The 26,003-nt window shown below is 39.1% G+C and overlaps 1 long non-coding RNA gene across 1 annotated transcript in view; it reads right to left on the bottom strand.

The window, feature by feature from the left end:
- The window catches only part of LOC141276403 (uncharacterized), a 265,898-nt gene that overhangs the window by 106,423 nt on the left and 133,472 nt on the right, over positions 1 to 26,003 (bottom strand). The window contains exon 5 of the long non-coding RNA XR_012325903.1: positions 5,268 to 5,352. This is a non-coding gene — a long non-coding RNA (uncharacterized lncRNA). The remainder of the gene's footprint in view (positions 1 to 5,267; positions 5,353 to 26,003) is intronic.

The following is a 26,003-nucleotide window of genomic DNA, read 5'->3' as shown; positions in this document are numbered from 1 at the left end:
CACTTTCATCAAAATAACTAAAGCATAATATGTTAAACATTGTCTTCTTGTACTAAGCTCCATCCCTATTCCACCCTATACCCTTTACCTGTCCTCAGCTCTGTATTTCAGGGGTTGGAAGACTGGAAACTACATTTGTTGGACTCATTGTCTGATGGATCCTGGGTTTGGGTTCTAGCAACAGAAATAGCAGATAAAGGATGAAAAGAACTGGGCTCCAATAGTATTTGTGGGTTGGGGTGAGGAATTGATTCCACTTCCTCACTTTTCCTTCTCTAGCCCTGGGAGGAGGGGGGTAGTTGACTCCTCTACTTTCTGATCTCTGGGCAGTACCAACATTCCCTATAGTTCCCTGTAATCCTTTCCAACAATTTTAAACTATGTTTCTGTACTAAATTTTCTTCTGTTTGAAATTCTTAGAGTGGTTTCTGTATTTCTGACTGCCTCCAGGCTGATACATGTAATAAATACATGGACTCTATTAATTAAAGGAGGAAATGAACTTGGACCAAGTTGTGAAACTCTCTGTAATGGAGTCTCAATGGTACAGATTAATGCTTTCTCAACAGCATCCACTCAACCTGATCTGCTTCAGGAACAACTTGACCACTTTCTTGTAGATGCCAGTCCTGGAGACCTAGTGGTGGCGGAAGTAGCTCATCTTCATGCTCACTGCCTAACTACACCTCCTCTGACTGAGTTCTGGAGCACATCAGCTCTCCAGGACTGCCTTTTATCACTACCTGGATACTGCTTACTGCTTACAGATGTGGCCTTTATATGGCCCTCATATTATCCAGAAGTTTGAAGGATGTGGACAAAAGCAACGTGCGCTTTGAGGTGGTATCTTTGCTGAAAGCAGGATTGGTTTCAGATGAGATGTCATATTTTTCAAGTGCAGCATTGCCTGCTTAATCCACTTTGTCACATTCCTTCTTCTAGTACGTGTCACATTATGTTAGGTCATGCCACAGGAGTTAACAATGAGACGTGCTATTGCCAGAGCAGCTGCGTATAGACCTCCACAGATTCAAAAAAGCCCTTGGTTTTTACACAGTCTTGGGAGGTACATGAGCTGGATTTTATACCATCAAGTCCTATAGTCAACCATGAAAAATATATTTTTTCCAAGAAAAGAAAACAGTCAATTGTCTTGAAGAAGTCATGAGGTAACATTCTGGAGAAAACACCATCATCGGTACTGAGGTCTGAGCTCCAGTACCTTAGCAAAGCAGTGTCCCTTTACATTCAGCTCTTGACTCCTAGCAATGGCAGTCATTTTGGATAAATTGTGTCTTAATGCTACAGCACCACACAAATTCAGAGGAGTTATCTTTACAGATTTCAAAAAAAGCTTACATTTGGAAAGATAGGACAGTCTGGGTCTTGCCTTTTTGATTCATATTTAGAACCAGAACAAATTTCTCTTTCCATTGCCTATGGAAGACACATTCGCCAAATCGATGTCTGGAATTGCTAAATAAATTTCAAAGAATAGATTTTTTTCCTGACCTCATTTGAATGTCTAGACATTTGTGGATTATTGGATCTAAACCATCTGAAACATCGAACCAATATTCCGCAAACCAAATTTAACCTATAGATTAAGAATGCAATCAAAAATTATAAAAGCAGAGCCTCAATGCCAGGCTTGTTGGGAGAAAACTGAGAAGTGAAAGAAAAGAAATGATCAATTAAAATCCTTCCAACTAGATGGAAGAACAAAGGGGATACAGACAATCAGAGAATAATCACTGACCAATATATTGGTGCTGATATTAGGGCAAGAAAAGCACAGAGAAGAGAGGGGAGAATCAAAGAAATTTAAAGTAATTGGGAAAACTGCTCATTGTACCTATTCTCGGATAATACACATTTACATGGAAACGTGTTTCACATTCACAGGGTTCTTATACATTTTTCTTTATTTGAAATCCAAACTGTTTTAAAACTGTTTTATTCTATTAGCAATTGCTATTAGATGGTATTTTAAAGAAAAAATAATATGATATTATGGCCCATAGTAGGAGTCTGTATCAGCAGAGCCGGAACTAGAGAAAAGGCTTCCTTCCCCACTTTCTCCTTGTTAGGAGCAAATTGCTATAGGGACAAGTCCACTGGGGGTGGACCTCTTAAAGGGGTGAGGGTCCCAGCTTGTTGGAAACCTTCAGGAGTTATTTCCTGTTTTTAACAAGATTTTCCTTTAGTCATGAAGAAAAAAAAAAAAAAAAACGTATTTCCCTTCCAGCCCATATTTAATCATCATATTTGTGCATATGATTGCAGCTCTTCTGAAAGGACTTGGAATGAGCTGCCAGGCTGCAAGGGATAGAATCGAAAACCCCTTAACAGTTAAAGTGTCCATTAGCTCCTCTACACTTAGCATCCGTCAGAGAGAAGAAGGGCTGGGAGCCCCGGGCGAATTTCTAACTAGCCTAATGAGGAGACAGATTCTGGGAGCAAAAAAAGTTCATTTGCTGAATTTCCAGCAAGAAGTCACTTCAATATTGCTTCTAGGAAACACTGACAGGCTTTGTTTGTAAGAAATCATTATGCTGAGAAAGAAATGGGATATTGTTATATGAGGTTTTTAAAGAAAATTCATTTTGATAGATGTCTAACTGTGCATTCAATTAAATTTCCTTCTCTTTCTTAAAAAATATATGTCAGGTAATTGTACTCAAGTTCTGTAAGCTGAAAAGTGTTATCCTTTCCTTCCAGTTATTAAAAGTTCTTTATCAATACGTGTCTTTCTTGTCTTTATCCTTTGACTAACGGGGGCCCTCAATGAAAATATGTGGAGTTCTCCCTTCCTTTCCTGTAGATGTGTGTGCGCCTCCCAGAAGGATTAGTAAGGACTGCTCTTTTTGGCGAAAACTGACTTCCATATTTAAATTACGTAGGCTCTATGCCCCTGAAAATTCCTCTTCTTAAAAATCAATGTGCATGACCACTTGCTAGACACAAAGTCCATTTAGTTATGCAATCACAAATTGTCACTGTTTACTGTGATGCCCCACTAGTTCCTAACTATGTATCGTGCCATTTTGTGATGGTCCTTTTGAAGCTTCTAATAACAATCAACAAACTGCTGTTCAAAGCACTTACTCCCTTCAGTCCATCCTCTTACTCCCACCAAATCCATCACTCTAAAATATGGCTTTGCAGGTAATACATTCCTCTTTCTAAAACATCTAGGCCTCCAAGTGGCTCTGCATCCATCACCTGGAACAACCAGCTTCTCCTCCTGATTATCTAGTTTCCAGTGTGGCACTCTCATGTTCCTAATCAACCAGACACATATTCTTAGAGTCACATTCACTCACCCTTCCAGTTTCCCTTATATTCATCAGAACCACTCACTGTATTCTAAATCGTGGATGCCAAGTCATGCAAGATTCTACCTTCACGATATGGATCTCATTTACCCACTCTTCTCCCTGCCCATTGCCATCTAATTAATTCAGACTTTTGTTATATTTTGCCCTGACTCATTTAATGGCTCATTAATTGGTTTCTCTAACACTGATTTGCCTTATTCTAGATAATTCACATTTGACAGCCATACTAATTTTGCTAATATAAACTTCAACTGTATTGCTATCTCCAACAAAGCCTCTATGAGTTTCCCACTGTCTACTGGATTTTTTACACATCTTAGCATTTAAAGCTTTACAAAATGTGGTTGACACCTACATTCCAGGATTGACTTCATAATTTTTCATCAATATAGGCTAAGATCTCACAAAATGTAACTACACACTGTCCCTATCATGTCTCATGCTGTTTGATTTTCGTGTCTCCACTCAGTCTCTGCAAGTGGAATTTCCTCCCTCAGCTCTCTCCCCCATAAGATTCTTAATCTGTATTTAGATTTCTTTTTGAACTCCAACTACTCTCTGAAGTCTTTCCTGATACACAAACCAAGCATAATTTCTCACTTCTCTGAGAAAGAATACTTAATAGTATTTTGTTGGCATGTCAAGTAGAGCAGTGAGGTTTCCAAACTCTTTCTTTCCAGTTCTCATCCTTCGTGAACAAAAGGTCTTTTGAATAATAAAGGACAGAAAAAGGAACATTTCCTATAGGAATGAGATTTCAAAATGACTTGAGAGGCTTGGAGAGAAAACCAAGTCACTTATCAGATTAAGCTGACTCAGTCCATCTCTTTCCCAATTTTCCATATGGAATCATGTAGAAATACTGGGAAATTTGGACCTTTCATTTAGGAAAGCAATGGTATTAGGTTTAAAATGTTGCATGTGGGCTGTTTTCACACTAGAGCTAACTTTAACTCATTTCCAATTCCCCCATAATAAAAATAACAGCCCGACTTCTAACCTATACTTTTATTTTCATTTTTCTATTTGTCCAATCTTTTTTTTTTAAGTTTTTTAAGCAAGCAGAGAACTGGGCTGTGATGGATTTGTCTTGGTGTCCTAAGTGTTCAGAAAGAGACAGGAGAGGTCTTTGATAAATATTCACTGAAGTCTCCACCATCAGGCCTGCTAACCTTTAGGTAATTTACAGTGCACTACATCTGTAATAAATACTGCAGCATTTCCTTTTTTATTTTTACAGTACACCTCAGCATAACATTAATTCCTCAAGCTCGAGACGCAGGATTTATTCTTATACTGTTATTGTAGCATACACCTCCAAGTATGGTGCAACATGCCTAGCACAAAGCAGAGATAGATTCAAGAAAGCTTAATGTTTGGGGCTTCCCTGGTGGCGCAGTGGTTGAGAGTCCGCCTGCTGATGCAGGGGACACGGGTTCATGCCCCGGTCCGGAAAGATCCCACATGCCGCAGAGCGGCTGGGCCCGTGAGCCATGGCCGCTGAGCCTACGCGTCCAGAGCCTGCGCTCCGCAACGGGAGAGGCCACAACAGTGAGAGGCCCGCGTACCGCAAAAAAAAAAAAAAAAAAAAAAAAAAAAAAAAGAAAGCTTAATGTTTAAATATAGTGTTAAACTATTATAAATTATATCTATTTTCATATTAAGCTGAACAGAGAAGAGAACAACAATCAAGGAGTTGCCTATACGTTTCTGAGAACTTCCAAATGGCTCCTTCCTGTAGAACAGTCAAGAACATTGAACCCCTCCCACCTCCCACCAGCACATTCAAAGATCAAGGTAAATGTGTTTTGAAGCTCGAAGGGGTCACAGGGACTCTGAAAGCCTTTAACGGTCATTGCACTGCAAGTCTCCATATTCTAACAGGTAAGTACGTACCTTATTATCTGAAAAGAAGTACCTTCTTACCTGAAAAAAATGACATTTTTCTTAGGATTCCACTGCAACCACTCACTTCCCTTTCCTTATGGTTCTCCCAGTGTTTTTTTTCAACCTAGAAATAACAGAAACAACCAGAATGATGTCAGTTGCGTCCTCTCTTCTCTATCACTGGTGCTTCTTTTACCCACATTTTCTCTCCTGATCCCATCCATCAATAAGCCCAATGTAAATCACCTGCCATCTTTCCAAAACCTACAGGATGGTTTAATTTCTTGCTATCCCAGATTTTATCTTAAACTAATGGAATAGAGCTGCAGAGAGAACCACTTTCAGAAACACTAGCATCTGGTTATACTGTCTCTGGTTTTCCAAAAGGAAACACACATACAAACCACACACACACACACACACACACACACACACACACACACTAGCATCTGGTTATACTGTCTCTGGTTTTCCAAAAGGAAACACACATACAAACCACACACACACACACACACACACACACACACACACACACACACACACACACACAAACTCAAAACTAAAAGGCCATTCACTGGGGTGCAATGAACTCCTTCAATGAGCTTGCAGTAAGATTGGCTGGTCTACTCAAATCCTTTTCAAGACTCACTTTATAAAGTGATCTGTTTAAAACCCAGGAAGATGCAGAGATTTGACTGATAAGTGACCACAAGACTCATCTCTCAAATATTACTCAGTATGTTAAAATTCAAAAACGACTACTGCTTTTCATCTCAGAACTTAGCCCAGGCGTGAGCCATTGCTGGGGCAGAGAAGAAGCTGGTTTGGGATGCATTTTGGGGAAGTCTATAACCCTTGGGTCTTGTTGAGTCTTTGTTTCTGCCATTTTTCTTCAGCATGGTTCTCTGTTTCTAAAAGTGTTCTATGATGTCAGTGTTTGTAGCCTAGAAAGATCCCAATTATTTGGCTTCGACGCACAGTCAAGAGAGTCCTGCCAACTCTCATTAAATCCTTCCACCTTATCATTCAGTCAATATATTGAGCACCCTCTGGATGCTATTCTTGTTATAGATTTTAATCATCTTGATTAGATTATTGCTTCTGCTCCCAAGTACAATATGGGTTAGTATAATGACACAGTAATAGCAACAGTCTTACAAATCTGTGTAATATTTCATAGGTTTTGAAGTTCTCTATCCATCAGCCATGTATTCAACAAAACAACCACGTGAGATAAATCAGCTACTGCCCTCTTTCAAGTAAGAGGACAAGGGATCAGAAAAATAAAGGGACTTACTCTAGGAGCCATGGATAATAAGTGACGTGTAAATTTTAATGGCAGAGGTTTTGTATGAGACCTTAGTAAATTAAAGTAAAAAAGTTAAAAAAAAATCAGATTTTAAAATAAGAAAGGTTGGCTTAAGAATGACCTCCACCAATGCATCATGAATGAATCTTGAGTAATCAGCAATGCCTAAGCTATTACTTACATAAGGAGGGAAGGAAAAGAAAGAATATGTGTAAAGATGTGAACTTCAGAGATAAATAAAAACACTAAGAAAAGGGGCCTTTAGTTTTTTAGTGCTAAATAAACTCTAGATTTAATAGTGTGTTAATTCATTGAACACTTTACCATTAAATGATATTCTGTATCGCTAAAAAATATGTAGATTTCTTTAGAGTATTTCATTACTAGACACAATGACCAATTTCTTGACATTTTGACTAATTGACAAGAACGTTGTGAAAATGGAGGGTTCCAGGTCACACTGTTAAAATATCAATAGCATTTTGAGCTAGGGAAAATATGTAACATTGAGATCATGAGTTATAAAAAATATTTTTAAAAATCTCAGTATCACAGGAAACTGCTGGCTTCATCAGTCTGTGTCAGGGAATTAATTTTCAGCCATACATCCCTGCTGATACATCTGCAACCTGAGAAAGTCCAATTTCCTTCTTTCATGTGTGTCTAATAGAGTATGAATAGTTCAAGTGTCTGAGCAAAATCAGAGGCCAAGCCACAGACCCACTTCCTCGGTAACAAGGACAGTGACTTCAACCTGCTGCTGATAGAGAGGCTTGCATCTTCCTCTCCCCAGGAAAGGTTTTCACACCTGGGTGAGGTGAAAATTGCAGTCAGAATAGAAGAGACCGATGGAAATAGGGTGGACTACTGGGCACAGGATGGCTTTCTGTCCATCCTTTCATCCCTGAGCTAATCTCCCTCTCCTTCCACCCTGGCAGAGCCCCAGGGTAGCAAACAGGTCCAAAGGGGGAAACCTTCCATTTAAGAGTTTAAAAGGAAATAGGAGAAAGGGCATGTGCAGTTTGTAGGACACCCCAAATTCCTTTCCTGCTGTCCACCTTTGAAAGGGGGAAGGGGACCTCACTTGAAGAATTTCTAATTTCAGGTAATGCACACATGAGGGTCATCTATGAAGTGGCTCATCCATGAATAAGTCCTAAATGTGTTTTGATGTGTGCCCTGCTCAGGGCTCATGTACTCTACAACAGTGAGCATAAAAACTACTCATGTGCACATCTATGAAAATTACTGAACAATGACATAGTCCATATCATAACAGTGACTGCTTTTTCAGTATATCACCTCATGCTAGAACTCATTCAGATTCCTCCAGCTGGTTGTAGGTATGCAGAAGGAGGGAGCTGGGTATGGTCATTGAAAGAACTACTTTGTCCTTTTTTAAAATATTTTTTTGAAGTATAGTTGATTTACAATGTTATGTTAGTTTCGGGTGTACTGCAAAGTGACTTTGTTATACAAATATATATATATATATATATATATATATATATAAATACATGTGTGTATATATTCTTTTTCAGATTCTTTTCTATTATAGGTTATTACAAGATATTACTATACAGTAGGACCTTGTTTATCTATTTTATATATAGTAGTGTGTATCTATTAATCCCAAACTCCTAATGTATCCCTCCCCACCTTCCCCTTTGGTAACCATAAGATTGTTTTCTATGTCTGTGAGTCTGCATCTGTTTTGTAAATACATTCATTTGTATCATTTTTTTTTTAGATTCCACATTAAGTGATATCATATGATATTTGTCTTTGTCTGGCTTACTTCACTTAGTATGATAATCTCTAAATCCATCCATGTTACTGCTAATGGCATTATTTCATTCTTTTTGAAGGCTGAGTAGTATTCCATTTTATATCTATATACCTATATATAGATATATAGATATAGATATATCTATATACCTATATATAGATATATAGATATAGATATATCTATATATCTATATATAGGTATATAGATATAGATATATCTATATATACTTTTGGTTGGCCAAAAAGTTCGTTCTGGTCTTTCTGTAAGATGTTACGGAAAATCCAGAATGAACTTTTTGGCCAACCCAATATATATACCACATCTTCTTTATCCATTCATTTGTCAGTGGACACTTAGGTTGCTTCCGAGTCTTGGCTATTGTAGACAGTGCTGCTTTGAACATTGGGGTGCATGTACCTTCTCTAATTAGAGTTTTTGTCTTTTCCAGATATATGCCCAGGAGTGGGATTACTGGATCATATGGCATCTCTATTTTTAGCTTTTTAAGGAACCTCCATACTGTTCTCCCTAGTGGCTAAATCAATTTACATTTTCACCAGCAGAGTAGGAGGGTTCCTTTTTCTCCACACCCTCTCTAGAATTTATTATTTGTGGACTTTTTGATGATGGCCATTCTGACCAGTGTGAGGTGGTACCTCACTGTAGTTTTGATTTGAAAGATCTGTGCTTTGGAGTGCAAAAAACTTTGCTCTGATTCCCATTTGAGCAGAGCCAAGGCACATTGTTCTACTCACTTCCTGAAATCAGCAGTGCACGTGGATGTCTAGAGGCAGTGATGATGATGGATGCAAAATTCTGACCTACCTGGGTGTCACCCAGCATGGCCAGGAGTCCCTGGGCTACCTGGGATCATCAAGTGTCAGCACCATGTCAATAACCATTGTAATTCTTCCAATTTAGGCAACTCTTTTTGTGGAGCCCCAGCTACCAGTAATAATGGAAAACCATTGCCTCCTTTTGCCTGGGTAGTGAAAGGTTTCTCTTATATCAAGGTCTATTTGTAGTGTGTTTTCATCATCAACTTAGGAGTATGTTCTGGAAGATGTGAGAGTGAAAATATATATATATATATATATATACACTACCAAATGTAAAATAGCTCGTGGGAAGCAGCTGCATAGCACAGGGAGATCAGCTCGGTGCTTTATGACCCCCTAGAGGGGTGGGATAGGGAGGGTGGGAGGGAGACGCAAGAGTGAGGAGATATGGGGATGTATATATATCTAATTCACTTTGTTTTAAAGCAGAAACTAACACACCATTGTAAAGCAATTATACTCCAATAAAAATGCTAAAAAAAATAAAAAGATAACTGAGCAGAGGTACTGCCCTTCCCCACTACCTTGGGGGCACCCTCAGGACAGGGGGCTTAAGTGAGAGCCGTGAATAACAAGGAGAGGGCACACCTTCGCTTCGGAGAATTTATGAGTCTTAACTCTGCGTTTCCTGTACTAAAGCAGGCAGAGCACTGGGAACAGTGAGTATCAGATACAAACGATGATGGGTCTATTTCTGTTTTCTCCACTAGAGCCTGTGACTATCATGTTACCCAAGGAAGCAGCTATTTCAACACAGGTTGGCACAAGGCCCCCAGTGATCTGAAACACAGAAAAGAATAACAGTATCTACCTTGTAGGAGGACATGTTCTATCTTAAACCACGTATTTGTTAATTTCTCACAACTCTTGAAGGTAATATATTAACTATTATGATCTTTATCTTATGGCTCACAGATGTCAAGATTGGCCCATCAGTTTCTTGTGTGTAAGTGGCAGAACTAAGACTTGAACTCCAACCTGCCTCATCCCAGAGCTCCTTCTCCTTCTAGTCAGTAGGTCTCACTGGTCCTTAAATATCCATGGAAAGTACCCAAGGGAGTGGATAGGAAAGGACTGAGTTAACCTTATGACCTCCCTCAATGCTCCCTCATGGACCAGCTACCAATCACTCCCTCTTCTGCATACACTCTTTTCTCTCTCTCACTTTTGTTTATGTACTTGGTTCGCAGCATAAGATTTTATCAGAAGAAAGAGGCGCGTAGGTAAAAAATAAATAATATATTAAAAACAGAACAGAAAAGTCATTTGAAAGCCTCTGCAGTGCCTTAACAATGGAAGAAACATCTCTGTGCACACTTCCAACTTCAACTTATAGTTTGCTAAATACATAATTATGCTTAAGTTAGAAAACTACATAGCGATATTTCTATAAACGGGGTTTAGCCATTGTTGCTTAATCTTTATTGCCTTTATATACAGTTCTAAGCACCACTTCAGGGATTGCTAAATGTAAGTTTTAGGGCAAGGAGGATACAACCTGCAATTATCGTTGAATTCTGGTGCCCCGACTGGTAAGGAGAAGTAATATACCCCCAAAGCAGCACTGCCTCACTCACACACGTATACTTCCCACCAGGTACTGCCTTAACAAGCCTTAATCTACCCTGCATGCGTGAGCCACGACAATAAGGAATTTCAAGTTATATAAAACACCAAGGACTGGTAGAGCCTCACAGCCGGTGGGACAGCAGGGCAGAAACACATGCACAACTAAGAAATGAAATGGTGAACTGTACTGTGCAGATGACCTGCATTAGGGATCAGTGTAGCCTGGAGTGGGCAGGAAAGTTTCAGGGAGAAGATGGGTTCATTGTTCCCCATTAAGTGAATGGCTCTGGAGAAGAGACTTACTGAAGAGGAATTAAGAAAATGACCGTCAAGCTCCTGGTCTCCAAGGATTCAGGAGTTTCTCTGTCTCCATTCTTCTAATGGTACAGTAGGTCTCCAACAAACTCCATATTGGGGACCCAGTGAATAATGTCAGCAGCCTGACTTAGATATGTCGGATGCTACACAGTTGTCAGGGAGTGTTTGAAGACCTTAGCATATGCTTACTCACTTAATCTTCACAACAGTCCCCTAAGACTGCTACCTCATTGGCCCCATTTTACAGATCAGTCAACTGAGCTGCAGAGAGGTTTTGTAAACTGCCCAAGATCACTGTGCTGGCTTCACTGCCGTGGTCAGCAGAGATGCTTTATTTTAAGGTCTCTGAACAGTTGGATTCATGAATCCGAACAAACTCGGGGTTCTATTCCTTGAATTCTTCACTGCGTGGGCTCTGCCAAAAACTTTACATGGAGATGAGAAAGAGTTTTGTGAAGAGGCAGGAGGAGAGTGCCATGCCCCGATCTCCTATGTTCTCAACACAATACCCGTGACAAGAAAAACCAAGAATACGCACCACATCGTGCTCTTTCAGCACAATCCAGGAAGAGTTCAACAAAAGCTCTGGGGGTACATTTTCTGATTCCCAGTGAGCTTCACTTTATAAAAGAGCAAATCATGGGGGGATTTGCTAGGTGGTCAGTTACTGCTGTGAATTTCAACTTACTGTAAAACACGGTACCTTCCAGAAGCCTGATACCACTGCTGCTTTGTGCACTTCTTCTGGCCTAGTTCCTGGGAACGGTTTTCTCACCCTCAGTCACACATACTCACACTCACACTTACACATACATACACACAAATGTGATGGAAGAAGGATTTCAGTTGACTCATAAAGAACTCAACATGAAGTGCTTGGAAATGATAATGCAGGACTTACCTTACTTTACTTTACCTTACCTTACTAAACCTTACTAAACACTGAAACCAGTTTCAGAAAAAAAGCACTTTGATTTGTGATGTTTGCAATTCTACTCTAATTGCATTTACAGCCCCACCTTTCCAAAATAGGGGCCTCTTTTCCCCACCCCAATAAAGGAGCAAGACCGATATGCAAATATAGCAGGAAAGTAAACAAAGTCCACTTCATTTCTTGCAATTATTTCATGCCTATTGCTGTTCTTGGCTCTTTATTTTTTTATTCATTTATTTTTTTAACATATTCATTGGGGTATAATTGCTTTACAATGGTGTGTTAGTTCCTGCTGTATAACAAAGTGAATCAGCCATACATGTACATATATCCCCATATCTCCTCCCTCTTGCATCTCCCTCCCTCCCACCCTCCCTATCCCACCCCTCTAGGTGGTCATAAAGCACCGCGCTGATCTCCCTGTGCTAGGCTTTAATATATAACATAGAGTGTTGATCCTTTCAATCATTCATTCAATACATGACTATATTTTACTTCTGTAGAGCTCTCAGTTTATTTGAAAATGAAGTATTTGAAGATATAAAATATTCAGAGTATTATTAAATTGCTGAATTGACTTCTTCCCTTGCCAAACACCTTGTTCCTTTTGAACAAGCTGAACAATTTCTAAGAGAACAGCTGCCTCCTGACCTCTGTGTGTTACTCCCACTGAGGTACCAGTCACACAATGAGAAGAAAAACATGGATATAAATCTGTTGATCCCACCATACAGGTTGGCTATATGAGGCACTTACTAGCTTGCAGAACTACAACAAAGAAAATCAGAAGAGAAATTTCTAGAGAATATCCTTTTTGGATAAATGTCTGATAATATGATTTTCTTCGTAGGACTTGCTGGGAATGGAGACACAAGAGGAAATAAAAACGTAGATCTTGTAGTCAAAGAGCTTACAAATTCAACAAGGTGTGTAACAATCCTAAATTTCAGGTAACAACAAGTCTATTGTGAGTTTATTTAAAACTCTTTTCATTCTATCTTGTTTCTATTTTTCCTTCTAGCTTAAACCTATATCTGTTTTCTCCAAAAATGTACCTTGAGGCCAGTGCTTAATTCTACATATTTTTGCATCCTCAATGACTTGATCATAGTAGGTCCTCAAAAATAAATGTTTAGTAAAATGAAGCAAAATCGTTCTCGTAAGTATGCTTTTCTATAGGAGAGCCTTATAGGGCTATCTGCTATTACTGTGTATTCTGCACAAAATCAGGAACTGGAAATATATAATACATCATTTCTACTTAAACATACTGTAAGCAGGTGTGCTTTTATATTTGCAGAGAAAAACTAAAAAAAGAAAGAAAGAAAAAACAAAGAAAGAAAACTTGCTGGCTTGTCCTTAAGTTGATTTGTCATTCAAATACCAATCAGTCAACTTGTCTTTTTTTGTGAACCTATTATTGTATAAAGACATTGTAAAAAGACACTATCCCAGGCTCAGATACTGGTCATACACAGATGAATTAGACATAGTTTCCTGTCCTGCCTCATTCCACTAGAAAAGACAAGCCTGAACCATGTCAACAGATAATTAGCTATAAAGACAGTGGGAGATCAGTGTGAAAATAGCAGCCGGACATGTCAGAGCTGCTGGGAAGACAGGGTTCCGGGGACTTGAGGTACCCCAGTTACAGTCCCTGATCTCAGAAGCTGGAGCCAAAAGTTAGGGAAAAAGAAATATGAGGCATCATTTTGGTCCAAGAAAACCTGAGGGACATACACATGGCTATTTGAAAACTCCTTTTCCTTTTCTTTCTTAGTTAAAAAAAAAAATACTAATGACAGTTGTGGAAAATAAAATGCTCTGTGTTAGTTTTTCACTGATAACATTTGCTAATTAGAGCAATTAGTTTTACAGTGCTAATGTATGCCACAATAATTCTTACTAAATAATAAATTCAATTGAAGCTATTTTCCAAATTCCAGCAACACGCAGGTTCTATTTTTGTAGGTAAATGATTAAAGAAGCTATAAACACCTGTATGCCGTGATACCAGCCATGATACTAAAAAGATACCCTCGTTCACTCTTCCTGAATATGAATTATCTCTTCCAGTTCATATCATTTAGTCACTGATAGTGACCAAATGTATTACTATGTGGGTTGATTGTTACATCTTGGTATAATCATCTATTACTGGGGGCTACCAATTTAAGCCTAGTTTATAAGACCTAAGGGAATATTGTATTAACAGGATGAGCAAACCATAACCAGGGCTACTCTGGTTCAAATTAAAATGCTGTTTTGTTGTTGTTCATCATTATGTGTGTTGAATATTGTGTCTTTACCTAAGGGATTACGTGAGGTTTGTAATATTTATAAAGAGAACAGCTACTCATCTCAGGGCCATTTCAAGAGTATGTATTATTTATTTCCTGATCTACCCCCTCCAATGTTCAATATCTTTTAAGAACTGTGATTAATAAAACATTCCAATTTGAACAGTGTGGTTTCTATTCATAAAACATGGTTATTCAGCCCATTTCTATGCAGACATCACTAGGGAGAGCACTTATCACCAAAAACGCATAATCAACATCAGATATTTTGAATTAATGATTTTAGGAAGGCTGTTCATTAAACTCTTTGCTTCATCCCTAAGTGGGACTTCTCAATTAAGTCTGAAGAGATTGGGAAATAGAAGGGACTTGCACATTAAAAATGGTGTGTCAAGCTCAGTTAACGCTGTGCTAAAGCCTTTCATTCAAGATCTGTCAAGAAATCATTATCATCTTTTCTTTCTCTTTTTTCTCTCAGTTTTTTTATAACTGAGGTTTAATGTATTATTAATAGAAGAAAAGGGATAAGGAAAGCTAGACAGTTATTGTGTAGTGCAGCAGCAATTTTAGGTTTGGGTGGAAGCACTCAGAGTTATTTCTTCCATCTATAATAAATGTAGGTGCCTGAGAATGGGGTCTGTGCTAATGTGAGCACACAAAGGCAGGTCAGAGCCACTGCCCTGCGTGGGCGTGTGTCCTGAGAGCAATTTACTTGGCCCTCATTTCACAAGATGCATGGTACCACATCCACAAAAATATTTAATGTTGCCATTTCAGGCATCAAATGGCATTTTGTCTTCTATTTAGAGATGGAACTGAAATGAAGCAAACAAATCAATCAACAGGCTGTTATCAAACATCTACCTTGTGCCCTCTACTGTTCTATCTGCTTCAGGAGAGATGAAACGACCCCTGCCCATAAGACCACTGCCATCCAGTTGGAATGCAATGGCGATGCAAAAGTTGTCAGTTTTGTAACATTTCCGTCAGAGATTAAAAGTCAAGCTTAAAAAATTTAGAAACCTTGAATTCCCTCTTTGCTGACCTCGAAGCTCTTAATCTACATGCTGAGGCTGGGCTAAGAGTCCCACCCCCATCCTCAAGTCTTAGCGAACCTTAGAATCTTAGAATAATTTGAATTCCGTTTATCCAATCACCCAAAAAATGCTTAAATGATTATTTTTCCTAGTCCGTCAACAGTAAATCCCTTCAACTCGCCTCTGTTTACACATTAGTCTGTTCTGAATATTCAACAAAGGATGCCCGCTGCTATTTTGTAGCCTAACGTTTTATCTAAAAATGCTACTGTCATAATAGTTTTTTTTTTAAGTATAAGTAAAGGCTTAATATTTGCCAGAAGTATTAAAAGTGCTTTTCCATGAATACCTCATTTCAAATACACTACAGGATGAATTAATATAAATAATACATTTTGTTATTATAATCTTTTGATAGATGAAGACAGTGAATAATTTTTTAACATCTTTATTGGAATATAATTGCTTTACAATGGTGTTAGTTTGTGCTTTACAACAAAGTGAATCAGCTATACGTATACATATGTTCCCATATCTCCTCCCTCTTGCATCTCCCTCCCACTCTCCCTATCCCACCCCTCTAGGTGGTCACAAAGAACCGAGCTGATTTCCCTGTGCTGTGCGGCTGCTTCCCACTAGCTATCTATTTTACATTTGGTAGTGTATATATGTCCATGTCACTTTCTCACTTTGTCCCAGCTTCCCCTTCCCCTTCCCTCTCCCCGTGTCAAGTCCATTCTCTACGTCTGCGTCTTTACTCCTGTCCTGCCCCTAGGTTCTTCAGAACCATTTTTTTGTTTTTTTTAGATTCCATATATATGTGTTAGCATATGGTATTTGTTTTTCTCTTTCTGACTTACTTCACTCCATATGACAGACTCTAGGTCCATCCACCTCACTACAAATAACTCAATTTCGTTTTTTTATGGCTGAGTAATATTCCATTGTATATATGTGCCACATCTTCTTTATACATTCATCTGTCGATGGACACTTAGGTTGCTTCCATGTCCTGGCTATTGTAAATAGAGCTGCAATGAACATTGATGTACATGACTCTTTTTGAATTATGGTTTCCTCAGGGCATAATTTGAAGCAGTTTTCATTGCCAGTCAATAGAGGGGGCAGGACTCAGACTCAGCTCTCAGTCCCTCCATCCTGATTCTTTAATGTGCTATCAGGTGTTTTAATTAATTTCTTCAAATAATCAAATAGAAACTTAAAAATAAATAATATTCTTGGAGCAGCCACTATGGAGAACAGTATGGAGGTTCCTCAAAAAATTAAAAACATAACTACCATATGGTCTAGCAATCTCACTTCTGGATATATATCCAAAGGAAATTAAAACAGGATATCAAAGAACTATCTGCACTCAGATGTTCACTGCAGCATTTTTCACAGCAGCCATGATATGCAAAGATCCTAAGTGCCCATCAATAATGGATGAATGGATAAAGAAGACATGGTATATATATATATGTATGGTATATAATCCATTATATGTGTGTGTGTGTATATATATAAATAATTCAGCCATGAAGAAAGAAGGAAATCCTACCATTTGTAATAATATGCATGGATGGACCTTGAGGATATTATGCTAAGTAAAATAAGCCAGTCAGAGAAAAACAAATAATGCCTGGAATCTTAAATAAAAATTCAAACTCATAGAAACAGTAGAAAAGTGGTTGCCAGGGTTTGCAGGGGAGAGAATTTGAGAGAGGCTGGTAAAAGGGTACAAACTTTCAACTGTAAGATGAATAAGGTCTGAGGACATAATATATAACATGGAGACTACAGTCGATAACACTGTATTGAATAATTGAAATTTTAAGAGCGTCAAACTTTAATGTTCTCACCAAAAAAAGAAAAAGGTAAATATGTAAGGTGATAAACTTGTTAATTAACTAGATGGGAGGAATCTTTTTACAATGTATATCAAGCCATCACGATGTACACCTTAAATATCTTACAATTTTATATGTTAATTATGCCTCAATAAAGCTGAAAAAATATTGTTACATGCTTAGCATTAAGAAAATAAATAAATAATACTTCTTATTTGGCAAAATTGAATATTCAGCACAGATATATATATATATTATGCATGAACTAAAGTCTGCCAGATTGGTGCAGGTGCTGTCATAGCTTCTATAAGAGGGAAAAAGGAAATTTTACACATAGATCAATGCCGCCTCACTCAATTTACCCAGGACTGGTTTGTTTGTTGGCTAGATAGTAACATCTCAGAGAAACGGCCTGGGGCAAACTCATCACTCACAAGATATTTAGTTTTTATGATTTCAGAGATAGTCCTCCTAAGCATCCCTTTTGCGAAATAAGTTTAATTCAACAATTCAACTTATTTTCTGCATTCAGACAGCACCTTCTACGGTGCTGAGGATTTAACACAGCCATGGTGAACAAGAACTTCAGCTTCTGGCCAAAATGAATGTGGCTGGAGAGACATGTTATGTAAAATCAATCACAGGCACAGCTGGCACTCCTTGGAGCTGTCAGAAAATGGAATGGAGTCAGTGTTGCTTTGAAGAGCTTCTGACTTGGAAGTCAGGCCCCATCAGCCTGAGTCTGTTAGGGCAAACTCACAGCCGAGTGGTTTGATCCCTAGTCACTCCAGCACTTTTAGAGAAGGTCTTGAACACTATCACTGGACATCAGAGAGCTGCAAGTCTATGTCAGCACAAGATCTGGTGTAAAACACACATGGAAATGTCTATCAACCTTTCCCAAATGGTCAAGTTTGCATCACCCTGTCACAGGCAGGTACGTGAGACCAGACAGGAGGGAGACTGCCCATCTCTTCGCTCTGGCTGTTCCTTGCTCTAACTGGTTTTGTCAGTTCAGCCAGCACTTCCGACCTGCCACAGGAACATGGCCCACATGGTCCAGGGGGCTTGTGTGAGCAGAACAGGCAGCAGAGAACATCCAAGTCCATGATTTTAGATTGCTTTTGTTCTTAGACAACCACATTCAAAATAAAACAAACATAGACCCTAGTGTTCTTTTCCCTTAAGACACTGAAGAGTCCAAAAGCAGGTGGAAACCCACGCCAAGACTGTAGCCTTGAGTCATTTCTCCCCCTTCATCTTCTAAGCAGGGACAAATGCTTTGATTTTTGAAAGTATTTGCACATGTGACTTTGGAACTAAATGGGATTAGCTAATATCATAGCAAATGTGTGGGAATTATAAAGTTACCTCCAATTCTGAATAGACATTTATCACAGCCAAGAAGCCTGCACTGAGGGAGCAGGGGAAATAAATACCCCAACCTCTTTCCTCTTACTCTCCAACCTCTTGCTGATTCCACCTAATGGTTCCATCCAAACTGAAGCAAGAGGGCAGGGGTTCTGGTTGAAGCATTCCTTAGACACTAGTCTCTTGGAGTTCAGGGAAGGACAAAAAAGAGTGAAGTATGGCAAACTGATATGCACACATACCCCAAAGGTCTTTGAAAGGCTTGATTAAACTGGGATGATTTCATCAATGTTAATACATCTGTGATTGACTGTCTAGAAGCTCGAGCCTCAAATCTCTTTTTCTCTGCTCACTTCTTACATGTGTCATCCAATCTCTTGGCTTTAAATACCATCTATATTCTGATGACTCTCAAATTTTCCCTGAACTTTTCCTGAGTTCCAGCTGTGAATCTGACATCTCCATGAAGATGTCTCAAGTGTCACCCACTCACGACAGGAATCTAATCTATCATCCCTGGTCCACCAACATCTGGCTGGCTCATCCTTTCTTGTTCCCCATTTCAGTAAGTGATAACATCATTCCTCCAGTTGCTCATGTCACAAATCAGTGTCATCCTTAAATTCTTTCTTTTTCTCACTCCTCATTTCCATGTCATTTGCAAGACTACATTCAAAATATACCCTAAACTTACCTACATCTTCCCTCCTATACAACTACTGAGTTCAAGATTAGATCATGGCAAATGCCACCAAGCTTCTCTCCCTGCTCCACTTTTGTTCCCACCCACACCCAGCAGTTACTTCTCCACAGAGCAGTAACTATTGTCTTTCAAAAGATCCTCTTGTCTTCTCATTGTACTCAGAATAAATTATAAACTTCTGATCCTGGGCTTCCAAGGGCTCATGTGATCTGGCCTTTTCTTATCTCTAAAACCTCATCTTTACTTTTCATTTATTCCGCTTCCATCCCAGTGGCCTTCTTGCTGTTTCTCAACAACACCAAGCTTATTCCAGTTTCAGGGTGTTTTTACAGGTCTTCTGCCTACTATTCTTTGCCCTCAGATTTCTTTTCGTTCACTCTCTTTATTCATATCTCCTCTCAAATGTTACCTCTGGGTCTTTCCTCACTTCCTTTATTTAAAAACAACCTCTCCTCTTGCATTATTTTTTTCTGATATTACTATTTGAAATTATATCGTATCAAATCATATTGTACATTTAATGCCTGTTTCTCAATTACGAGGCAAGCTCAATCAAGGACTTTTTTTTTCTGTTTGTTTTGTGCTGATCCACATAAGTCAGTAAATAGTAGCTGCTCTAAATATATTTTTCACTGACTAAATGAAATAATTTTGCATATTTAGTGATTTATATATATATTCACAAAATACTTCTGCAACAACACACTTTAATCCCAGCGTCAGCCTGGCCAAAACCAGGCTCAGATATCCTCCACCCATGACCACATTTGTCCTAGAGAAGCTGGAAAAACTGTTAAAAACCAGACTATTTCAGGAAAGCGTGCATCTCTCTTTTTTAACTTTTTCCACACAACTCCATAATAATATCTTATTGGGCTGAAAACAAAATCCTTATTTATGAAGACACAAGTTTACTGGGGCAGACAGCAGTAAGTTCTAATATTCTAGTATTTGTAATAACAAATGCCAAATCTTGGTGTATGTGTGTGATTATCCTTAGTGAATGAGATAGGATTATAGACATGTACAGGTAGCAAATAGTACTTGTGGGCATTTCTGAGAGGGCAGATGGATCAGAGGGCGGGGGAGGAACGGTCAGCATGACTGTGAACACACAGCTTTGGTGGGGATGGACTGTAAGAACCTAAGCTGACAGACCCCATCAGGACCAAGGTTTGAGTCAAGCTTTGCTAAGCCCACTCCATACAAGCTTGCCTGTTTCCCACCAAAGTCACTCAGTACTACCTTCCTAGGAGCCACTAAAGTGACACTTTTACAGCAGTGCTTCCCTCAATTCTAATGTGGTAGTGAGTTTCAGTGAAAATAAATGGAAGCCTCACTACAACTGAGTCAGGAGACCAGAAAGGGGAGTTCTCACACGTGTACAATGCAGGTCTCAGCAGGAAGAGACAAACCTTGCATCTCCAGCAAGAAGTGACACTTTACTAGCTCCAGCAGGAGGAGGAGATTTCCTCCTTGCCCGGTGAGAGTTCAGCCCATGAGAGACTGTTACAACCCAGCCAATGAAAAGCCATTATACTTGGAACTCACAGTTTCCTCCAATGGACTTTTTGTTTATATCAGCCCCTCTCAACTTACCTTTCTCCTCTATAAAAGAGTTTCCTATCCCTAGCTTTACTGAACTTGAATGTGGTTTGTCATAGGTGCATGTCCCAAATTGTAATTCTTTGCCACTGTTGAGGAAACCCATTTTTCTGGTAAAATAACTGGCTGCTTTATTGTTTTAGGTTAACATTTTCTTTCTCAGTATTCCCATAGTGTTTTGTTTGTACCTCTTTTATGGCCTTTATCACATTTTAGTAGCTACATGCAACCATCCCTGGCCTAATGGATAATAAATTTGATGGCAGGGACTGTCTCATGGTTTCCCCATCTGTCAAGCATAAAGCCTTGTCCATTGGGAATGCTCAAAAAACACTTACAAAATAAATAAATGATTCCAGAGGTATAACTTGTCTCTATGAAAATTAATAAGCATGGAGTGCCTAACTTCAAGACTAAACCCGAGTTACAGACAGAGAAATCAGTTTCACAGAGGCAAACAGTACTGCCTCCTTCAACAAGATTTCACTTTTAGAAGAGAAAGCGGCACTATATTCAGCAATATATGTCTCACCTAGCAGAGTGCTTAGCCCTCATGTCGAGAGTCACCGTTGATTTTTCAGATCAATGTACACAACACTGTTAACATATCCAAAAAGTTAATCAACATTTGAAGGCATTTGTATTAAAGAATGAAGGGAATTATTCATGCCTTGGCTCTAGTCTCTACTAGCTGTTTGAATCACATTAGGTTTCTTATTCTCTCTGAGCCTTGGTTTCCTCATCTGTAAAATGAGAATAATATCCTTTAAATCACAAGAATTGTGCATGAAATAAATTAGAAAATAGCTGTGAATTCCTTTTATAAAAATAGCTTTGTAAGCTATGAAGTATACTGCACATGTATGCAGGATTATCATTGTAGTGGATAGCTACTCTCCTTCTGCTAGCACACTCCCTCCCTCTTTAATCTGGTAAATAAATCTCCCCATTCAATGCCCAAATGTTACCTCTGACTTGCCATGATAGTGCAACTTAACTCTGCCTCCTGAATTTTTTTTTTTTTTTTTTTTTGCCTACGGGAGGTACTTGACTCATAACTTACCAGTCAAAATTCTTCCCCAGGATTTTGTAAATAAAATTAAAGGGAAGTGTATTTTGTTCTGGCAGCTGAAACTCAGGTTATTTAAATTTGGGATCTGCTACAGACTAAATGTTTGTGTCCTCTCCCCCCCACCACCCCAATGAATATTTTAAAATGTAACACCCAATGTAATGGTATTTGGATATGGGCCTTTGGGAGCTGATTAGGTCATGAGGGTGATGCCCTCATGAATGGAATTTGTGTCCTTATAAAAGAGATATTCCTCACCCTTCTGCCATGTAAAGACACAAAGAGAAGATGGTCGCCTATGAACCAGAAGTGGGCTCTCAGCAGACAATGAATCTGCTGGCACCTTCCAGCCTCAAGAACTGTGAAAAATACACTTCTGTTGTTAATAAGGCAGCCAGTCTATGGTATTTTGTTTATCAGCCCAAATAGACTAAGATAAGATCTTTGACAGTGAGTTCCTTCATGTGGACTAAGAAGCAGGAAAAAAGAGCTGACGGCAGGAGAAAAGAATGACGTGACTAAAAAGAGTAAGTAGACGTGAAAATGAAGACGACTATAGAACATCCTAGGATACCCACGTTAACTAGCCCCTGGTTCCCCTAAACCCTGTATCCTGTTTTCAAATTTAATTTGTATGTTTGATTTTTTACTATAGTGTATTTATGGTAGGCGTGGGAATTCTAACTCACAGTTATCATTTGTATCAGGTTACCTATTTAGGAAAATATACAAACAGGCCAAAACTCAAGGGCTACCTGGAACAGGCTCCTTGACCTTCTCCTAGCCATTGGCTTCAATGTTCATAGGCCATGGTACATAAGAAGTGCCCAGAACAGATTTTCTGAAAAGATAAAAATTAGAAGATAACTCAGGTGTGGGGTTATACTATCTTTGGACAACTTCTTTGTCCTTAGTGAGTTCAGAGTCAGGTGGTGGCCACTGGTGAGTAAATACAGTGTAATCAGAAGATACACAGAGGATACTACAATTAACAAAGAAAAATAAATATCCACTCTGGAGAATTCCAGGAAAGTTTCTCAGAGGAAGTGCTAATTGAGCTATGTCTTGAAAGTAGAGTAGCAGCTCCTTAGGTTAGAAAGAGCATACAGCAAAGGGAAGGACATTAAAGGCACCTGAGCAGCATAGCCATAGTGTGAGACCACATGGAGTGTGCAGGCATCTATACTGGTTCCATATTATTGGAGTGCAATGGGAGAAGATGGGGCATACATATGTGCCTGAAGACGTAGGAATCACTGAAGAGTTATACACGTGAGAAAGAAACATTGTGTGATTTCATTTTGAATGATACCATCTTGGCAACTATGTAAAGAAAATGTGTCAGAAATTGGAGCAAGGGGAAGTGGAAGGAAATATGCTCAGGAATGCAGCCAAAGGTGACTGTTTACTAAACTAGAGACTATGTCATAAGTAATAGAAAACTACTATAAAACCCCAAACTATGAGGTTATTAGTTATCACTGACTAAACTCAAGAAAACATACAAAATTGCAATCCATGAGATCTGTTTGATTTTGTTTTGGGTGTGAGCAAGATAAAAGTTTAAAAATGACTGCCAGCCTTCTGCTTGGGAGCTCAGATGAATAATGGTGTTATTCACTGAATCAAGGAACACGAAAAGAAAGTCACATTTGGGGATGCATGGAAAGTAGAATTTAAAATATGTTCATTTTAAAGTTCCTGTGATATATCCAATTAGAAATGATTATCAGCAATTTACACAAAAGTCTGAAGCTCAGAAGACAAGTTAGGGCTAGAAATATTGATATAGCTGTCATTACCATGTAGGTGATATTAAAGTCAGAAGATTGTATAGCATATAGGCCTGTGGACTGCAGATTAAACGCTTGGGATACTAGTATTTAAGGCATGGGCATGAAAATAGATGCCGATGAAAAAGGGAATAATCAAGAGCATTAAATCTATCAGAGTTTAGTTGGATAAAGTCTTCATTGCATTTACTGATTAGCAAGTCACTGAGACTGTAGCCAAAGGGCAGCATCAGTGGAGTGAGGAGAGAAGAACCCAACTGCTTTGGGTGGCAAAGTGAAGGTGAGGTAAACAAATGAGTTCAGTAAATGGCATATACTATTCCTAGAAGATTGGCAATAGAAAAAACACAGAGATATTAAAACAGGCTTTGAGAGAAAAATGTTACAGAGAGAATAGCCTCCTGGGCAGGGGTGACAGAGATCCTGATGGTGGCTTCCGGTGTCCAGGGCTGGCAGTGTGGGTGGTGTAAACTGCAGTGCTTAGCGCCCAGGGGTGGTATCTGCTGGTGGTGGTGTCCTCACCCTATCAGGTCCTGCAGGTGATTTGAACATGTTCTTGGTTTTGTAACCCTGACTCTGGCTCTTAACTCACCTGTGTTTTCTGAGTAAATCACCCAGCATTAGTTGATTTCACTTACAAATGAATATGCCTACCGATAGTTTGGTCTTCAGTGTGTAGATCAGGGAAAGCTAAAGGAGTGATTAATTTAGGATTCTAGAACTCCAGATTCAGACTCTGAGATCTAAGAAACTCAAAAGGAAATCTGTGTTCTTACCAGTCTGGGTTGTTTTCCTTTGTCTATTTCACTGCTTTTCAACTGCCTATGTAACTTACCAATAAATTAATCAACCAAATGTACTTAATAACATGTTGCTCCTTCTCTTGCTCAGGGCTGTGAGGAACGTGGGGGAGTAACAGATTCAAGTTCGCATCATCCAGGAGTTCACAGAGCAGGAGGCAGGCTACTTAATATCATGAGTGTAGGGCTTCCCTGGTGGTGCAGTGGTTGGGAGTCCGCCTGCCAATGCAGGGGACACAGGTTCGTGCCCCGGTCCAGGAAGATCCTACATGCCGCGGAGCGGCTGGGCCCGTGAGACATGGCCACTGAGCCTGCGCGTCCGGAGCCTGTGCTCCGCAATGGGAGAGGCCACGACAGTGAGAGGCCCGCGTACCGCAAAAAAAAAAAAAAAAAAAAAAAAAAATCATGAGCGTAAACTCTCATTAAAATCTCAAAGAAACTCAGTTGGGGGCTCTCTACCTTAGGGTCTCTAGAAGTCACATTGGGTATCTTTGGAAAAGTCCTTTAACTTCCCAGAACTGACCTGACACAGATATGACTTTTCAACGAACCAGAGTCTCATTGTAATTACTGAGACCTCCCAGTGTACTCAGTCCTAGTTCTGCTACACTTTAATTGATGCCTAAAAAGACTGGTTACGCACTCTCTGCAGTTATAGGCTCACACTCTTGCTTGAAAAGAATAGACTAGACAATGTTATGGTGACAAACAATTTCTAAAATCTTAGTAACTTAACAAAATTAATTTTTCTCTCATAAAATTTTCTACTAGTTCATGAGACTCTTCTCCATGCAGCAATTCAGGGTACTCTATTTTTGACATTTCCATTTCAGCACGTGGTCTTCAAGGTTGCCACAGTAGGGGAAGATAACACTGGAGGGTCACGCATTGTCTCTTAAATGCCTTGGCTCGGAAGTGATATATGTCACTTCTGCTCATGTTTTATTGGATAAAGCTAGTCATCTGTCCCTGATAACTGTAAAGGGGGCTGAGAATGATGGAGGAACTCATGAAATACCCAGCTTACATCACGATCTCTTCCGTACCATTATTTTAGGCGGGAGCTGAGACTGTAGAAAATATAGAAGAGCATTCAGTTGCTCATGCCTTCAACTCTTCTCCCCTTCTCTTCTCAGCAAGAGAATATGCCTGACTCTGCATTGGGTGCTAAAGATAAAAATAATAAGTAGGTTTCCCTCTTAAGCTGTTTAAAATCTAACAATACTAATTTCATAGGATGGAAATCACAAAGAGAAAAGAGACCTATTTCTATTTATTTATTTGTTTATTATTTATTTAACAATCCCAGGGAGTAGCACAACAGCTGCTTGATAAATGCTGTCTAATTACACCTCCTTCAGATTTTTGCTCAAATATTTCCTTCTCCATGAAGCATTCCCTGAACATCCTCTTTAATATTGCGTAGTACTCAAGCCCTCCTTCTCTTTGTTACAATTTAGTTTTCTCCAAAGTACATATCACTCTA

The sequence above is a fragment of the Tursiops truncatus genome, chromosome 14 (genome assembly GCF_011762595.2).
Source record: "Tursiops truncatus isolate mTurTru1 chromosome 14, mTurTru1.mat.Y, whole genome shotgun sequence".
In the NCBI taxonomy this organism is placed as follows: Eukaryota; Metazoa; Chordata; class Mammalia; order Artiodactyla; family Delphinidae; genus Tursiops; species Tursiops truncatus.
This window is presented reverse-complemented; position numbering and strand designations above follow the sequence as displayed.